This window comes from Lactuca saligna, chromosome 3 (genome assembly GCF_052625555.1).
Source record: "Lactuca saligna cultivar CGN05327 chromosome 3, ASM5262555v1, whole genome shotgun sequence".
Taxonomy (NCBI): Eukaryota; Viridiplantae; Streptophyta; class Magnoliopsida; order Asterales; family Asteraceae; genus Lactuca; species Lactuca saligna.
The window spans coordinates 14,621,106-14,636,017 of record NC_136419.1 but is presented as its reverse complement, the minus strand read 5'-3'; positions in this window follow the sequence as shown (position 1 = coordinate 14,636,017).

Below are 14,912 nucleotides of genomic sequence, written 5' to 3'. Positions count from 1 at the left end.
TGTCCAAATAGGCGTTCAACGGTTGAGAAAGCGATGCACCAATCAAGTTTTGCGTTTAGAATCGTCGTCGGCAACACGATGCACAACGACCATGCCTGACCACAATTTGTCGGGGTGGAGTGCACGAACATTTCTCGTGGCTACATGGACCATGAATGCTCCCGTTGAGAGTATACCACATGGCCTTATGTGACTTCTACTCTGAGATGCTATTATTATGTATCTATAGCTCATTGCTAGGATAAAATGGGCTATATGGACACAAATGAACAAATTCTATCACATTAAATGTCATGGTAGGTTCAACATAAAATGGTGAATACTATTTTTAGCGATTTATTAGATTTTTAAAAAAGCTGAAAAAAAACAAATAACTTAAAAAGATGTTTGATAAACACTAAATATTTCTTTTTCAAAAACAATCCCATAATAAGTTCCATAATTTCTTGAGCATTCCATTTGGTCATAGTATTTACAAATTAATCATCTTGATTTCATTATCCATTTTAGTAACACTGAAGTAACCTGATATTTTCCTTTCATTCCTTGAATGACTAATATGTTATTTACATATTTCATAAAGTTCCATACCCTTAGTAAGAGCCACGATTATAACTTATTTCCATTTGATTACATCAAGCCTTATAGAAACATCTTACTTGTGCTACAAGTACACCATGAAGTCATATATGACTTCCAAATTCCTTTCATTCCATCTCTATCAATTTGCATAAATTATTATTGAGAACTCAATTTATCTCATACTTAAAGCTTTTATCGATTCCATCACCATGTGTGATGGTTTTGATACTTCATTGCACGTGGGTTTTGTCCTATTTTCATCGATTCCGTACCATTTAATCTTCCTTTCTTTTGTGATTCATCGACTACAATAATGTTCAATTTAAAATCGAATAAAGATCGAAGTATGAGCCACATAGATTCGCATTGGCTCCGAACTTACAAACTGGGTACAACCTATAATGTTGCCAACACTGCACGAAAAAATGTTAATTAGCCTATTGAACACGATTAGAACTTTTGTACCTTAGAACTTTTGTATCTGAATTAAAAGAAATCAAATGGTTTTTTATTTGTTTATATCAACATCCGTATGATCTAGCGTTCAACTTATATAAAAAAGAATTAATAAATTGAGTTTTTAAGAGTGATAACAAGCCCACAATATAGCCTAAAATAACATTTTTTTTTTCTCTATTTCTAATTTAATATGTAACTTGGTAAATCATGTAGAAGATGTGGTGAGTAACTTAATGACAAATGTTCAAATCTTTGCACTACTCATGTTCGCATCGAAAGATTATTTGATGTGCGAAAGCTGAAATGCTGGTTTCAGTTCTTGGGGTTTTTCTAACATTCTAATCATTGAGATGCTCTCTGGTGGGATTTAGAAAAAAAAATATGATTTTTTTTGCTCGGTGGCTTATGCTCGTTAATTGCTAGATAAGTTTTCGTTACACTCGACTGGAACTCCGACTCGATGGAATACTCTTGTTCCAATTAAGGGGAATATTCTTATATGGAGGATGTTTCTTAAGAGAATCCTAAATCATTTAAATTTCAATGACAAAGGGTTAGATCTTGACTACATTTTATGTTCTTTTTGCCGAGAGGTGGGAGAAAGTGTTCATTATGTTTTGGTTTTGTGCCCCTCAGTTGTTGGTTTGTGGCCTCGTTTAGACACTTGGTGGGAGTTCCCGACCTCGAATTTTGTAGGTGTTAATTCACTTAGGTGTTGTTTGTTTTTTGAGAGAAAAAACATATGTAGTCTGCGAACCTTATCTGCAAACATCTGCAGTGGAAGTGTAGCACCCGGTTCCTAGTACGTATTTTCATTCAAGTAATTATAAAATCTTGGCCTGGGACTCGACGAGTTGAAGGTCCAACTCGTCGAGTGGAATCGACTTTGGATCCGGGAGTTCAGTGACCTACTCGACGAGTTAGAAAACCGACTCGACGAGTAGGCGTTGTTTGGAGAAAACTCAAAATTCGAGGGATTGCACCCTATTTAAACGTCTTAATGCATCCTCCATCATCCCTGATGCTCCCAGAACACCTGATTGTGAAACCCTAATCGTGTTGTGAAGATCTAAGGTCCCTTTTGGTGATTTCGGTAGTTTGTTATCACAGGAAAGAAGGAAAAGCTTGAGAAGCCAAGAGGAAACCAGGAGATTTCAAGTTTGTGCAACATCTACAGTTCTTTAGAGGTATAAAGCTTATACCTTGTTCACTCATGTTCTAGATCCCTTTTTGGAGTGAATTTGGGCTTTTAGGAACCATTTTTGGTGACCAATCATGAGTGCAAGCATGGTTAGGGGTTAAGATTCCAGATCGAGGGTCATTAGGGGACTACATGGTCTAAAGTGGCCAACTTTGTAGCCTTTGAGAGCCACATGCACCTTTAGACCTCATTTTTGGGTCCATTAAGCTTATACTCCCATGCATGCACATAAAGTTCATAACTTTACGTGCTAGATCGATCTTAGAAGCCCAAATCTATCTTTTGGATGAGTGTTGTACATCATAAATCAAGATATAAGACCTGGATAGCGCTGACTCGTCGAGTTGTTCTTGGAACTCAGCAAGTCCAGCGATTGAGTCCCCCATCTGTTGAGGTTCAAAAGAACCCAGATGAGTGTTGGAAGGGTCTTGGAAGGGACGAGGGGAGTGACTCAACATATTAGACTTAGCATTAGAACTGGGAATCATAGGACTCAGCGAGTGTATAAACACACTCGGCGAGTCCAAGGAGATCTCCCAACCCTTTGAAGATGGACTCGACGAGTGGTTTATACAACTCGGCAAGTCAGATGAAGGTTCATTCGTTGATATTATGGAATGAGAACTCATCGAGTCTTTTCTAAACTCGACAGGGGGAGTCGGGATGGGGTCAGATGAAAGAACAGGGACTCGGCGAGCTGGCGGCCCAACTCATTGATTCAGGTCAATTGGAAAATGACTTTGACCAGGATTTGACTTTGGTCAAGGGTAAAATAGTCATTTTACCCTAAGAGTAGTTATCAGCTTCTACTAAGTGTCTTTATGGGAATTATAACCAGAGAATCGCCGGAGCAGCAGACAAAGACTTCTCACTCGGATTGACAGCATTCATTCATATGAGGTGAGTTACCTTCCAATAGCGATGGGTCTACGGCCACAATACCGACCCACCAGTAGGAGCAATATGCTAGATGATTGTCTTTGTGATATTCATCTAGGTTTGCTACTACCTAATATGTTTATATGCTGGCATGATGTGTTATATGTGATAGTGGTAGTAGGAGGGGAATAGTCCCCAAGTTCGGTTGTTAAGACCGAAGGGTAGTTCGGACACCCCATATATGTCTGATAGTATGTTTATGTTATGATATATTTGATAGTAGTAGTAAGAGGTGGAATAGTCCCCGAGGTTCGGTTGTTAGGACCAACGGGTAGGTGAGCACCCCATAATGGCTTGACATGGGTAGGTCGGCACCCTAGAATCGCCGTACCGGGTAGGTCGGGCACCCCATAATTGTCCGGCAGTATGTATGCTATGTGATTGTATGGTATGTGGTACGGTGGGGGAACTCACTAAGCTTTATGCTTATAGTTTCCAGTTTTGTTTCGGGTACCTCTTCAGCGAAGGGGAATGAGTCGGTGCTGTAGCTGGACATCATACACACACCCATTGGATTTCCGCACTACGAGATTTCTTGGGATTGTACTCTAACAATATTAATACTTTTATGATATGATTTTCAGACACGAGATTATGTTTGCAAAAGATATGACTTAATGATGTTTCCTGTTAAATGTTTTCCAAACCGTTATATTAAAAATTGAAATTTTTGGACTTGAAATTTGGGACGTTACAAGTTGGTATCAGAGCCTTGGTTTGAGGGATTCGGGCACACCCTCGGGTGTGTTTGAACTCAAACTAAGGACTTGGTATGAAAATTTTCAAAAGTAAGATTATTTTATAAAAGGAGTTTGACAAGATAAAAGAACTGTGAAATGAACAAGGTGTGTGATGTGTGCGACCAACCGAGCTCAAGTAAGTTTTCCCTAAATTAACATTGCAAGTTTATGTTATGATTATCAGCTAGTAGAACAACATGTTAGATTAGGACTAAGGATCTAGGAAAGATGCCTTATGTGCCTGTTATAAGTGCTTCCGAGTTGAATGATAGTGTTGGTTAGACAGAGGTAGGATAACCTGTTTAGGTTATGCCTGATTATATGAGCTTACAACGCATGCTAGTACAGATTCTTGTTATGTGAATAGAATTGCTTGAGTTTGTTTCGTTTTTGTTTGAATGTTGCTTGCTTTGTGCTTTGTGGGACTCTGAGTAATGGGAGTTATCTATTAGGTGAATACGTAAGTTACATGCAATCAGGGTTGAATAATCTTAGAGTATTGAGTTTGACCCAATTATGTAGCTTTTGTCTGAGTCCTAACCGTTATAGGGATGAGTCCCTTACTCGAAGGATTATCTGAGCCTCGTTGCATGTGATAGTATTCAGGTGATAGCTAATTGGCATTACAAAGAGGCCTTCAGCAGCTGAGGACTGATTTGGAGTTGGAGATTTCCCTAGGGTAAGCCTAGGATGAGAGTAGCAGAGGATAGTACTAGTAGTAGTAGAAGGGACTTGGTGGAGTCAAGGCAGTTCTTGAGGAAGGTACGGATAGATGTGGAAGGTAGTATGGGCCCGTACTACTGAAAGCAGAGGATCCATACTTAAATCGAGGAAGGCTGAGACAAGACCAGGGAACTTATGGTAGATGTGATCCCTCTAAATATATTAGTATTTCTGACGAGTGTCATTATGTGTTTACAGAATAGTGGTACTACATCCTAGACCAGCAGTTGGAAGTTCGGTAGAGGGATCGGGTTCGGGTTCAGGTTCCAAACTAGTGGATGAGAGGCTAGATGATTTTATCACGTTAGAGATCACTAGATGCATCCTTGAAGCGACCCCGATTATATTTGGGCCGATCAAGGAAGGGATAATAGAGCTGATGGAGGATCGCCTCAGGGCGTTCAGGAGTGACATGGCGACCAGCCATTCAGGATCACACACACTGTCCTTTAAGGACTTCAGGAGCAGTGGTGCGCCGGATTTCCATGGGGCGAAGGACCCCATTGTTTCCAGATGATGGATTGCAGACATTGAGTCTGCACAGTTGACCAGCTTATGCTTCGGGGGGTCGAAGGTACGATATGCAGCAGGATGCTTGGGGGATAGGGCTAGGGATTGGTGGGAGTGGGTTGGTGAGTCCATGGGAGCCTCGACTATTGAGGCTATTTCATGGCCGGATTTTGTAACCCAGTTCAGGGTTGAGTTTGCTCCTACGTTGGAGCTTCAGTAGTTGGCCCGAGAGTTCCTGGATATGAGGCAGACGACTGAGACAATGGCGAAGATCACCACCAAGTTCCGAGAGAGGGCTTTATTGGTTCCCCAGTATACGGGAGACGAGGATATGAGGAGGACTCGCTATCACGACATTCTACGAGCCGATATTCGGGAGCATGTCAGCGTTTCAGCTTGCCTTACCTTGGACTCCATGATTGCCAAGGCAAGGGAGAGAGAGAGAGATTGATTTGGAGCACATCCGTAAGAGGAAGGTCGAGGATTGATAGATGACTGGGGCTTCGAGGAAGAAGCCCAAGGGATCAGACACTAGGTCGAAAGGCCAGCCGGGACAGGGCCGTTGTAGGAAATGCGACAAACTATATGAGGGAGCTTGTAGGTTGGGATCGTCGGGCTACTACAAGTACGGAAAGATGGGACACTTCAGTAGGGATTGTACCGCCCCTGCACCTACCATTCATACATCCGAATTGCTATGTTTCCACTGCAACCAGAGGGGGCATAAAAAGGCCAATTTCCCCTAGTTGACAGCAACCGCGCCAGTGAAGGCGCCAGCTCCAGCGACCCTGCGGATTACAGATGGTTGGCAGGGCAAGATAGAGGCTCCAATGATGAGGATCCGAGCCTTCCAGTTGACTACCGAGGAGGCACACACCGCACTCGATGTGGTGACGGGTATGATTTCTTCTCCTTAGTTTTTATTTATATGATGCGTATGATATTGATGTGTTAAGTGTATTGTCACACCCCGAAAACCGAAGGCGGAAACATTTTCGGGGTTGACTCCACGTTGAGTATCAAATCCAATGCACATAGTAAGTAAAGTAAAACAACCATTACATTACATAAGAAAAGTTTTACAGTTGTTTCAAAAGTAAAATTTGTACAGTTGTGATACATAATATATATATGAACAAAATGAAACGGGTCTTCTGAAAACTCCGTCTTCTGACAAAAGGATCTTCGAGTACCTGTTCAAACGCTGACCTGAGAACACAAGCGGTTTGAAAATCAGCATAACGCTTGTGAGTTCATAAGCGGTTTTTGTTTGTGAAATTGTTCAAGTTCCCTTTCTGTTTCTGAAATGTTATGCACACCAAGAAAATCCCATATTTTCTTAAAAAGGTTGGTTATCGTTTCTCAACGTGTAAAGTAGAATTGTACACCGGAAACATGTTTACTTTTGTGAAAATGTACAGTTAGGTTATCTGGTTTGACATACTGTTCTGGTTATGTACTAATGTATTCCCAAGAAAGTCCCATAGTTTCCTGATTGTGTTACCAATTGTGAAAGATGTAAAGTTATCCGGTTTGTTATCCTTTCTGGTTATGTAAACGTTTCCCCAGGAAAGTCCCATACTTTCCTGAATGTTTGTTACCATATGTAAAAGATGTATTCATGTTAGACTTGGTTATGTACTAGGTTTCCCAGGAAAGTCCCATACTTTCCTGAATGCAGGTTACCGTATGTGAAAGATGTATTCCGAATCCTGGTTATCTTTGTGAATTGTATAAAGTTGTTTATTATTACCATAAGTAAATCTCTGTTATCCTAATTGCGAGTTCCATAACCATACGATGGACTAAACCTGTGGCAATAAGTAGTCCACATACTTATGACTTTCTTCACTCTTGAACCATTTCGGTTCGGCTGTAGCTAGCAGGCAGGTGTGGGGTAGTCAGCCCCGTATAGATCTATACACTCAAGTCACGCTCTCTAAATCCCAGAGATTCTGGTTACGGGTGTAGTCCTCCACTTGCGTATCTCTGTGGAGTGTTCGCCGAGAACGTGTCTCCAATCATACAGGATTAACAAATTTACTAGTAATAATATGATTGTCCTCCACTCGCGTATATATGTGGAGTGTTACCGAGGACAAAACAGTGTACAAGTATTATGTTCAAATGTCTAATGTCATGCTTTTAACTGATAAAATGTGGAAAGCCATTTGTGAAATATATGTAAAACATAACAGTTTAAAAACCCATTTGTGAAATATATGTAAAATATAACAGTTCTAGGATTTACCACAAGGCTATTGGTTAAGTTTCAAGGCATTCTAACATGTAAAAATGAGTTTATCCCCCATGTTTGAGGAGTTTACGGCCCAAGCACATGCCTTGGCCGTAAACTCTTGTTTATCCCTCAAAATGCATGTTTAAGGTGTTCCAAGTCCAAGTTTGCAAGCCTCAAGGTCGTATCTAAGTCCCAACTATGATTTGGAAGGGTTAAATGGCTCAAAAACCCCATTATTGTGTGTTTACGGCCAAGGATTCAAAAACCCCATTATTGTGTGTTTACGGCCCAAGCTTCATCCTTGGCCGTAAACACATGTTCCAGGTCCTAAATTTCAGTTTGAACTCGGATTTGAAGGCCTAAGAGGTTGAATAACAAGCTAGGAAGGTTACCTCTATGATTTGGAGCCTTAAATCTTTGATTTTGGACCTTAATTTAGAGTGAGGAGAGAGGTTAGAGAGAGAGAGAGTAGTGAGATGGAGCCAAATGCTTCAAATGAAGGCTTAGAACACATTATATAGTGTCTAAGTTTTGGACACGGTGGAATTCTACCCGATACCGGCGTTAGGCGAGGCTTTTGGTCGTACCCGATTAAGTTGTCGTAACCCGGTATGGTCGATTCTAGAAATATTCCGATCACTAATATGGGGTGTTAAAATGATTTCTAAATGTATTAAGACACCCATTAAGTCATTTTAGATACGTACAAGTTAATGACTTAATTAAACAAGAAAATCGTAATCGAATTTGGAAACGACGATTGGTTGCTTGAATTGAACTACGAAAAGAGTTACAAGTAATGATACGGAAATTTTGGGTTGTTACATTGTGTATACATGTTTAGGATTGTTCCATGTGAATGGTATCCCAGTGCAGGTGTTGTTCGAATCAGGTGCCACTCGATCCTTTGTTTCTCTTGCACTTAGAAAGAGGTTCCTTGAGTCTTTGGGCACGTTGGATTGCCCTTTTGAGGTTGAGATTGTCGACGACCGATCAGTGTGAGCATCATCAATATTCAGAGATTGCGTACTGATGCTATTCATGGAGCGCTACCTGGTAGACTTGGTTCCCATTCCGTTGCATGGGAACAATGTGATTATAGGCATGGATTGGTTGAGCCCTAATGGGGCGGTGATAGACTGTGTGCAACAGTTAGTGCGAGTTAGGACCCCAAGTGGGGGAGAGTTGGTGATCCACGACGAGAGGCCACAACACGGACCAACCTTATGTTCAGCACCGAGGGCTAGGTGCTACCTACAACAAGGTTGCGTTGGGTATGTCGCCTATGTTTTGGATACTCGAGAGGCGGGTAAGGTGACGGTGAGTGATGTATCGATGGTGCGAGACTACGCGGATGTATTCCCAGAGGAGCTTCCTGGGATACCTCTGGAGCGATAGGTGGAGTTCAGGATCGACCTAGTCCCTGGTGCAGCTCTGCTAGCCAAGGCACCATATCGGTTGGCTCCTCCCGAGATGCAGGGGTTGTCTACGAAGCTGCAGGAGCTGCTAGACAAGGGATTTATCAGGCCGAGTAGCTCGCCTTGGGGAGCCCCGATCCTGTTTGTCAAGAAGAAGGACGGGTCGCATCACGTGTGCATAGATTACCGAGAGATGAACAAGGTAACAGTGAAAAACCGTTACCTACTCCAAAGGATAGACGATTTGTTCGACTAGCTTCATGGAGCATCTTGGTTTTCCAAGATAGATTTGGGATCATGCTACCATCAGATGAGGGTCACGGATGAGGATATATAGAAGACTGCCTTCCAGACTCGTTATGGCCACTACGAGCTTGTGGTGATGCCCTTCGGGCTCACCAATGCTCCTGCCGCGTTCATGGACCTCATGAACCGCGTGTCCAGACTGATGCTGGGTCGGTTCGTGATAGTTTTTATTGACGACATCCTGGTCCCCTCCAAGACGCAGGAGTAGCACAAGGAGCATCTGCCAAAGGTTTTGGATATTTTGAGGAGGGAGAGCTTGTGCGCCAAGTTCTGTAAGTGTGATTCTGGTTACGCGAGGTGCAGTTTCTTGGGCACCTTGTCAACCAGAACGACCATCTGGTCGACTCGACCAAGGTGGAGGCCGTGTTGAGATGAGAGGTTTCGATGTCTCCATCTGAGATTCGGAGTTTCTTGGGATTAGCCGACTACTATCGGAGATTCATCCAGGATTTCTCCAAGATAGCCGTAACTTTGACACGACTGACGAAGAAGGCCGTAGCCTTTCGCTGGGGGCCTGAGAAACAGGCAACGTTCGAGACATGAGACAGAGATTGTGCGAGGCGCCGATCTTAACACTGCCATAGGGCGTAGATGATTTTTTGTGTACTGCGATGCGTCTATTTCGAGTTTGGGTGTGGTATTGATGCAGAGAGGGCATGTCATCGCCTACGCCTCGAGGCAGTTGAAGCCCCTCGAGGCGAACTACCCGACACAGGATTTGGAGTTGGAGGCGGTCGTCTTCCCCCTCAAGATTCGGCAACACTATCTCTATGGGGTTCAATGTACCATCTACACTGACCATAAGAGTCTGAGATACCTCATAGATCAGCCAAATCTGAACATGAGGCAGCGTCGGTGGATAGATGTGGTGAAGGATTATGATTGTGAGATCTTTTATCACCCAAGGAAGGCCAATGTGGTGACCGATGTGCTTAGCCGTAAGGCAGCGCCGATCAGAGACAATTGCATGCGAATGACAGTAGTGAATCCACTGTTGGAGCAGATCCGAGAGGCCTAACAGGTAGGGATGAGCATAGGCGGGTACCCGCCTCATTTGGCGAGAACCGGAACCGGCGGTTCCTAAAAAGTTAGAACCGGAACCGGAACCGGTCTAGGCGGTTCTTAAATTTTTGGATCCAGTCCCGGAACCGGCGGTTCCGGTTCCGGGAGCGGGTAACCCACTTACATTAACTTTTTTCGATAAAACCGCAACTTAGTTCGATCCAAATCGAATCAATTCGGACCAAAAAGGGACATAATATATTCTAAACCGGTCTAAGTAACACACACATATTTATATGAAATACCAATATATATATATATATATATATATATATATATATATATATATATATATATATATATATATATAACCGGTTTCAGCGGGTACCCAGGGGGTAGCGGTTCCAAAAAAATGAGAATTGGAACCGGAACCGCTTAAGGCGGTTCCATAACTTTAGGAACCGGAACCGGAACCGCTTAAGGCAGTTCCAGTTCCAGAACCGGCAGTTCCAAGGCGGTTCCGGTTCCAAAAGCGGGTACCCGGTTCCGATGCTCATCCCTACTAACAGGAAGCTATGAAGGAGGAACATCGGAAGAGCGAGCGTATAGTGGGTCAGGTTTCCTCCTTCGACTATGACAGATGAGGGTTATTGAATCTTCACCGTAGGTTGTGGGTCCCCTATCATGGAGGTGTGCACCATATATTGATAGAGGAGGCACACAAATCCAAGTTTTCTATCTATCTTGGAGCGACGAATATGTATAGGGATCTTCGCCTTGACTATTGGCGACCTTGATTGAAGCGGGATGTAGCATGGGATGTGGAGCAGTGCTTGACCTGCAGGAAGGTCAAGGCCGAGCACCAGAGGCCACACGACAAGATGCAACCGTTAGATATTCCCATTTGAAAATGGGAAGATATTACCATGGATTTCATCACCAAACTTCCCAGGACCGCACGGGGAGTGGATTCCATATGGGTCATTATGGATCGACTGACCAAGAGTGCCCATTTTATACCGATCCAGGAGAGTATATCAGCCGAGAAGCTAGTCGACATCTACATTCGAGAGGTGGTGGCTCGGCATGGAGTGCTAGTCTCCGTGATTTCCGACAGATATGTGCGATTTACTTCTAGATTTTTGAAGAAATTCCACGACGAGTTGGGTACATGTTTACACTTTAGCACCGTTTTTCACTCGCAGACGGATGTGTACAAAAAATAGTTTAATGGTATAATGTGTACATAATATACAATAAAATCGACGTCAGCAGCCACATGGCATGCCACGTGACATTTTACGTGATTGAGACCTACTATTATCAGTAACATAATGGTATTTTTTGAACAAAGGTGAAGTTTAATGATGTGTACAAAAGCTATAATTGATTGGTGATATGTGTTAAAAAAAAGTTTAATGATATTTTTTGTACAAGTTTAATACTTGGTTACCCTTAGAAGTCATTTTCCCTTTATAATATTGTTTGGCGTTCCTTTTTTTGGATTTGTAAAAGAACTGCTAAAATACTTTAGGATATGTGGTTATCCAATCCTAAATTAACTGTACTTTGCTTAATTTTTTTTTTTTTTTTTTTTTCTAACGTCTTACTAGAAGTTTCGTAATAAATCTGTAGTTCAAAATAAAATAAAATGTAAGGTTGACTTAATGATAATAATAAGATAAAATGTTTTAAACTTGAATAATTGTTTCTGTTAAATCGTGTTAACACTTTCTAAAGAAATTTTGCTCACTGATAAAAAAGATAAATTCAAATTTATAACCATAGTTAGAATGAGATACTATTGTCATTAAAAAAATCTAACATTATAAATAAATTTTTACGGGCATTGAATTTCGGAAGCAAACTCAAATTTGACATCTTAAGATCCATGGTTTGCATCATAAAAAATAGTCTAAGGAGTGGTTGATAATCATTAAATAAAATCATTTTTAAATTAATCAATTTATTATTATTATTTTTAAGAATAATCTAACGGGATATCAAGCATAAATAAAATAGAATTAGATGGCTCGTATAGAAACAAATTATAATGTTGTCAATTTGGATAAAAAAAACTATTTTTTTTTTATACAAATATGTTATTCATAAACTAACATTGTGTTATTAAATTATTAATAAAGCCTAATAATTTGTAAGGATGTCAAAAAGTCTCGTCGGACCCCGATCCTGCGGGGGTCCTGTTTCGTACGGGATCATTTGTTGAAAAAAATCGGAGACGGGGGCGGGGGAAAAGTTAACTCCCGTTTTAATTTCGGGAGCGGAGGCGCGGGTTGGTAGTCCCGTCCCGAAACCCCATGGGGGTCCCGTTAATAAATTATATAAATTGACATATATTAATTATATAAATATAATAAACAATAAAATGATTTTTACGTACAAAAATTCAACAAAAAACAAGTTTTTAAGTTGTTTGTAACATGTAAAATTATGTTATAAATATCTATTTGTTACCTAAAAATAGTTTCTTTTAACAAAAACAAGATTTTATTTTAGCCCAAATAAGGTAACCCAAAATCAATCGGGAGCGGGGGAACAAGAAAATTTTGGGGGTCCGGGCAGGAGATGCAATTCCCGTTCCGTTTGCCCCCATTGACATCCCTAACCACTTGTGTGGTGGTGATTTGGTAAGACTTGTAGTCATGGATGTTCACCTTCAATGTTCACCTGCAATGAGACATACTCTCATGTTCGCAACTGAAGATTAGTCGGTACATTAAATCTGACCCGCAAACACTAGTTAGAGAAGTTCCCTTTCTAAAAATATAAATTATTAATAGATAATGTGTGAATTGTGATAGAAGATCCCACCTCATTATTTTTGTTGGGATTTTCTAATATGCACCCGAAGGGTAGCATTAATTAAAGTAATAATTATAAAAATATTATGACAACTAAATGTAGATGAATAATAATTATAAAAATATTATCATAATTAAATGTGATGAATATTAATTATGTGTAGGGCTCTAAACGAACCAAATGAACACGAACAAGGTCTTGTTCATGTTCGTTCGTTTAAGTTAGCCGGACAACAAACGAACACGAACGGATAAACGAACGAGATTTTCTTGTTCATGTTCGTTCATTTAACAAATTACTTTGTTCATGTTCGTTCATTTATGTTCGTGAACATGCTATACGAACATAAACAAACGAACAAAGATAAATAAAAACACAATTGAACATATATAAACATAAACGAACATATAATATAACAATATAATAAAAAATAAATGAATATAGATGAAAATAAATAAATTTAAACAAACGAACATAAACAAACATAAAATACGAACGTCCACGAACATAAATGAACGAACAAGACAATTTTTCATGTTCGTTCATTTAAATAAACGAACGATAATTTTTGTTTATGTTCGTGAACATGCTAAACGAACATAAACGAACAAAGATAAAAAAAAACACAATTTAATATATATGAACATAAACGAACATATAATATAACAATATAATAAAAAATAATTGAATATAGATGAATATAAATAAACTTAAACAAACGAAACGAACATAAACAAACATCATAAACGAACGTTCACGAACATAAATGAATGAACAAGACTATTTTTCATGTTCGTTCATTTAACTAAACGACGATAATTTTTGTTCATGTTCGTTCATTTATTAAATAAACGAACATAAACGAACTTCCCGCCGAACAGTTCACGAACGGTTCGCCGAACGTTCAGTTCGTTTAGAGCCCTAATTATGTATAATATTACCATAGTTAAATGTAAAATATATTAATCATAAGTAATATTATTTATAATTAATGTTTATCATATTGATGATTTTTAACATAATTAATATTTCAATTAATGTTATATATATATATATATATATATATATATATATATATATATATATATATATATATATATATATAGGTTCAACTATTCAAACTAATTATTGTACGGATATTGTATGCTATGAGAATGATAAAGAAAATATGTTGTTTGATAATATAAATACGTTCAATTTTACGTAACTATTGTCATTAACACACATTCTCACTAATTAAATCGTCTATAAGGTTATTATACACTTATTATTATTATTCTCATTTCTGTCAGAATATTTTATTGGGTCGTATTCTGTCAGAATGAAAATGAGTGAAAAACGATGTGTGAGAACAAAAATAAATAATAATTAGCGAGAATGCATGAAAATGACGATATTTTTGTAAGGTTGAACGTATTCGCATTGCTAAACAATTTATTCTCTTAATAATTCTCATACCATACGATATCCGCACAATAATTAGTTAGAATAAAATAACCTAAGCAAATATATATATATATATATATATATATATATATATATATAGAGAGAGAGAGAGAGAGAGAGAGAGATCGATCCAGAAAAGTCTTAAACTGTTAATAAAAGTAACGATTATGCCTTAATTTTTTTTTGAATAAAAAATCTAGAAAACCGGCTAATGTTTATAATTTGGTCATTTATGACTTTTTCAACAGGCATACCTACTGAGGTGGAACGTCAACTTGAAATGTTGGTTGATGTGACATGTCATGTCAGTATATTAAGTAGAACGAAAATAAATCGAGCAGAGGAGGAAATCGAAGGGAATATGGGTTGAACTCGTGACCTCCATGTGAGCTCGCACACATGCCTTACCCGTTGGGTTGTATAGGTTTTTTTTTTAAATACTCGTTGATTTCGTTATATATATATATATATATATATATATATATATATATATATATATATATATATATATATATATATATATA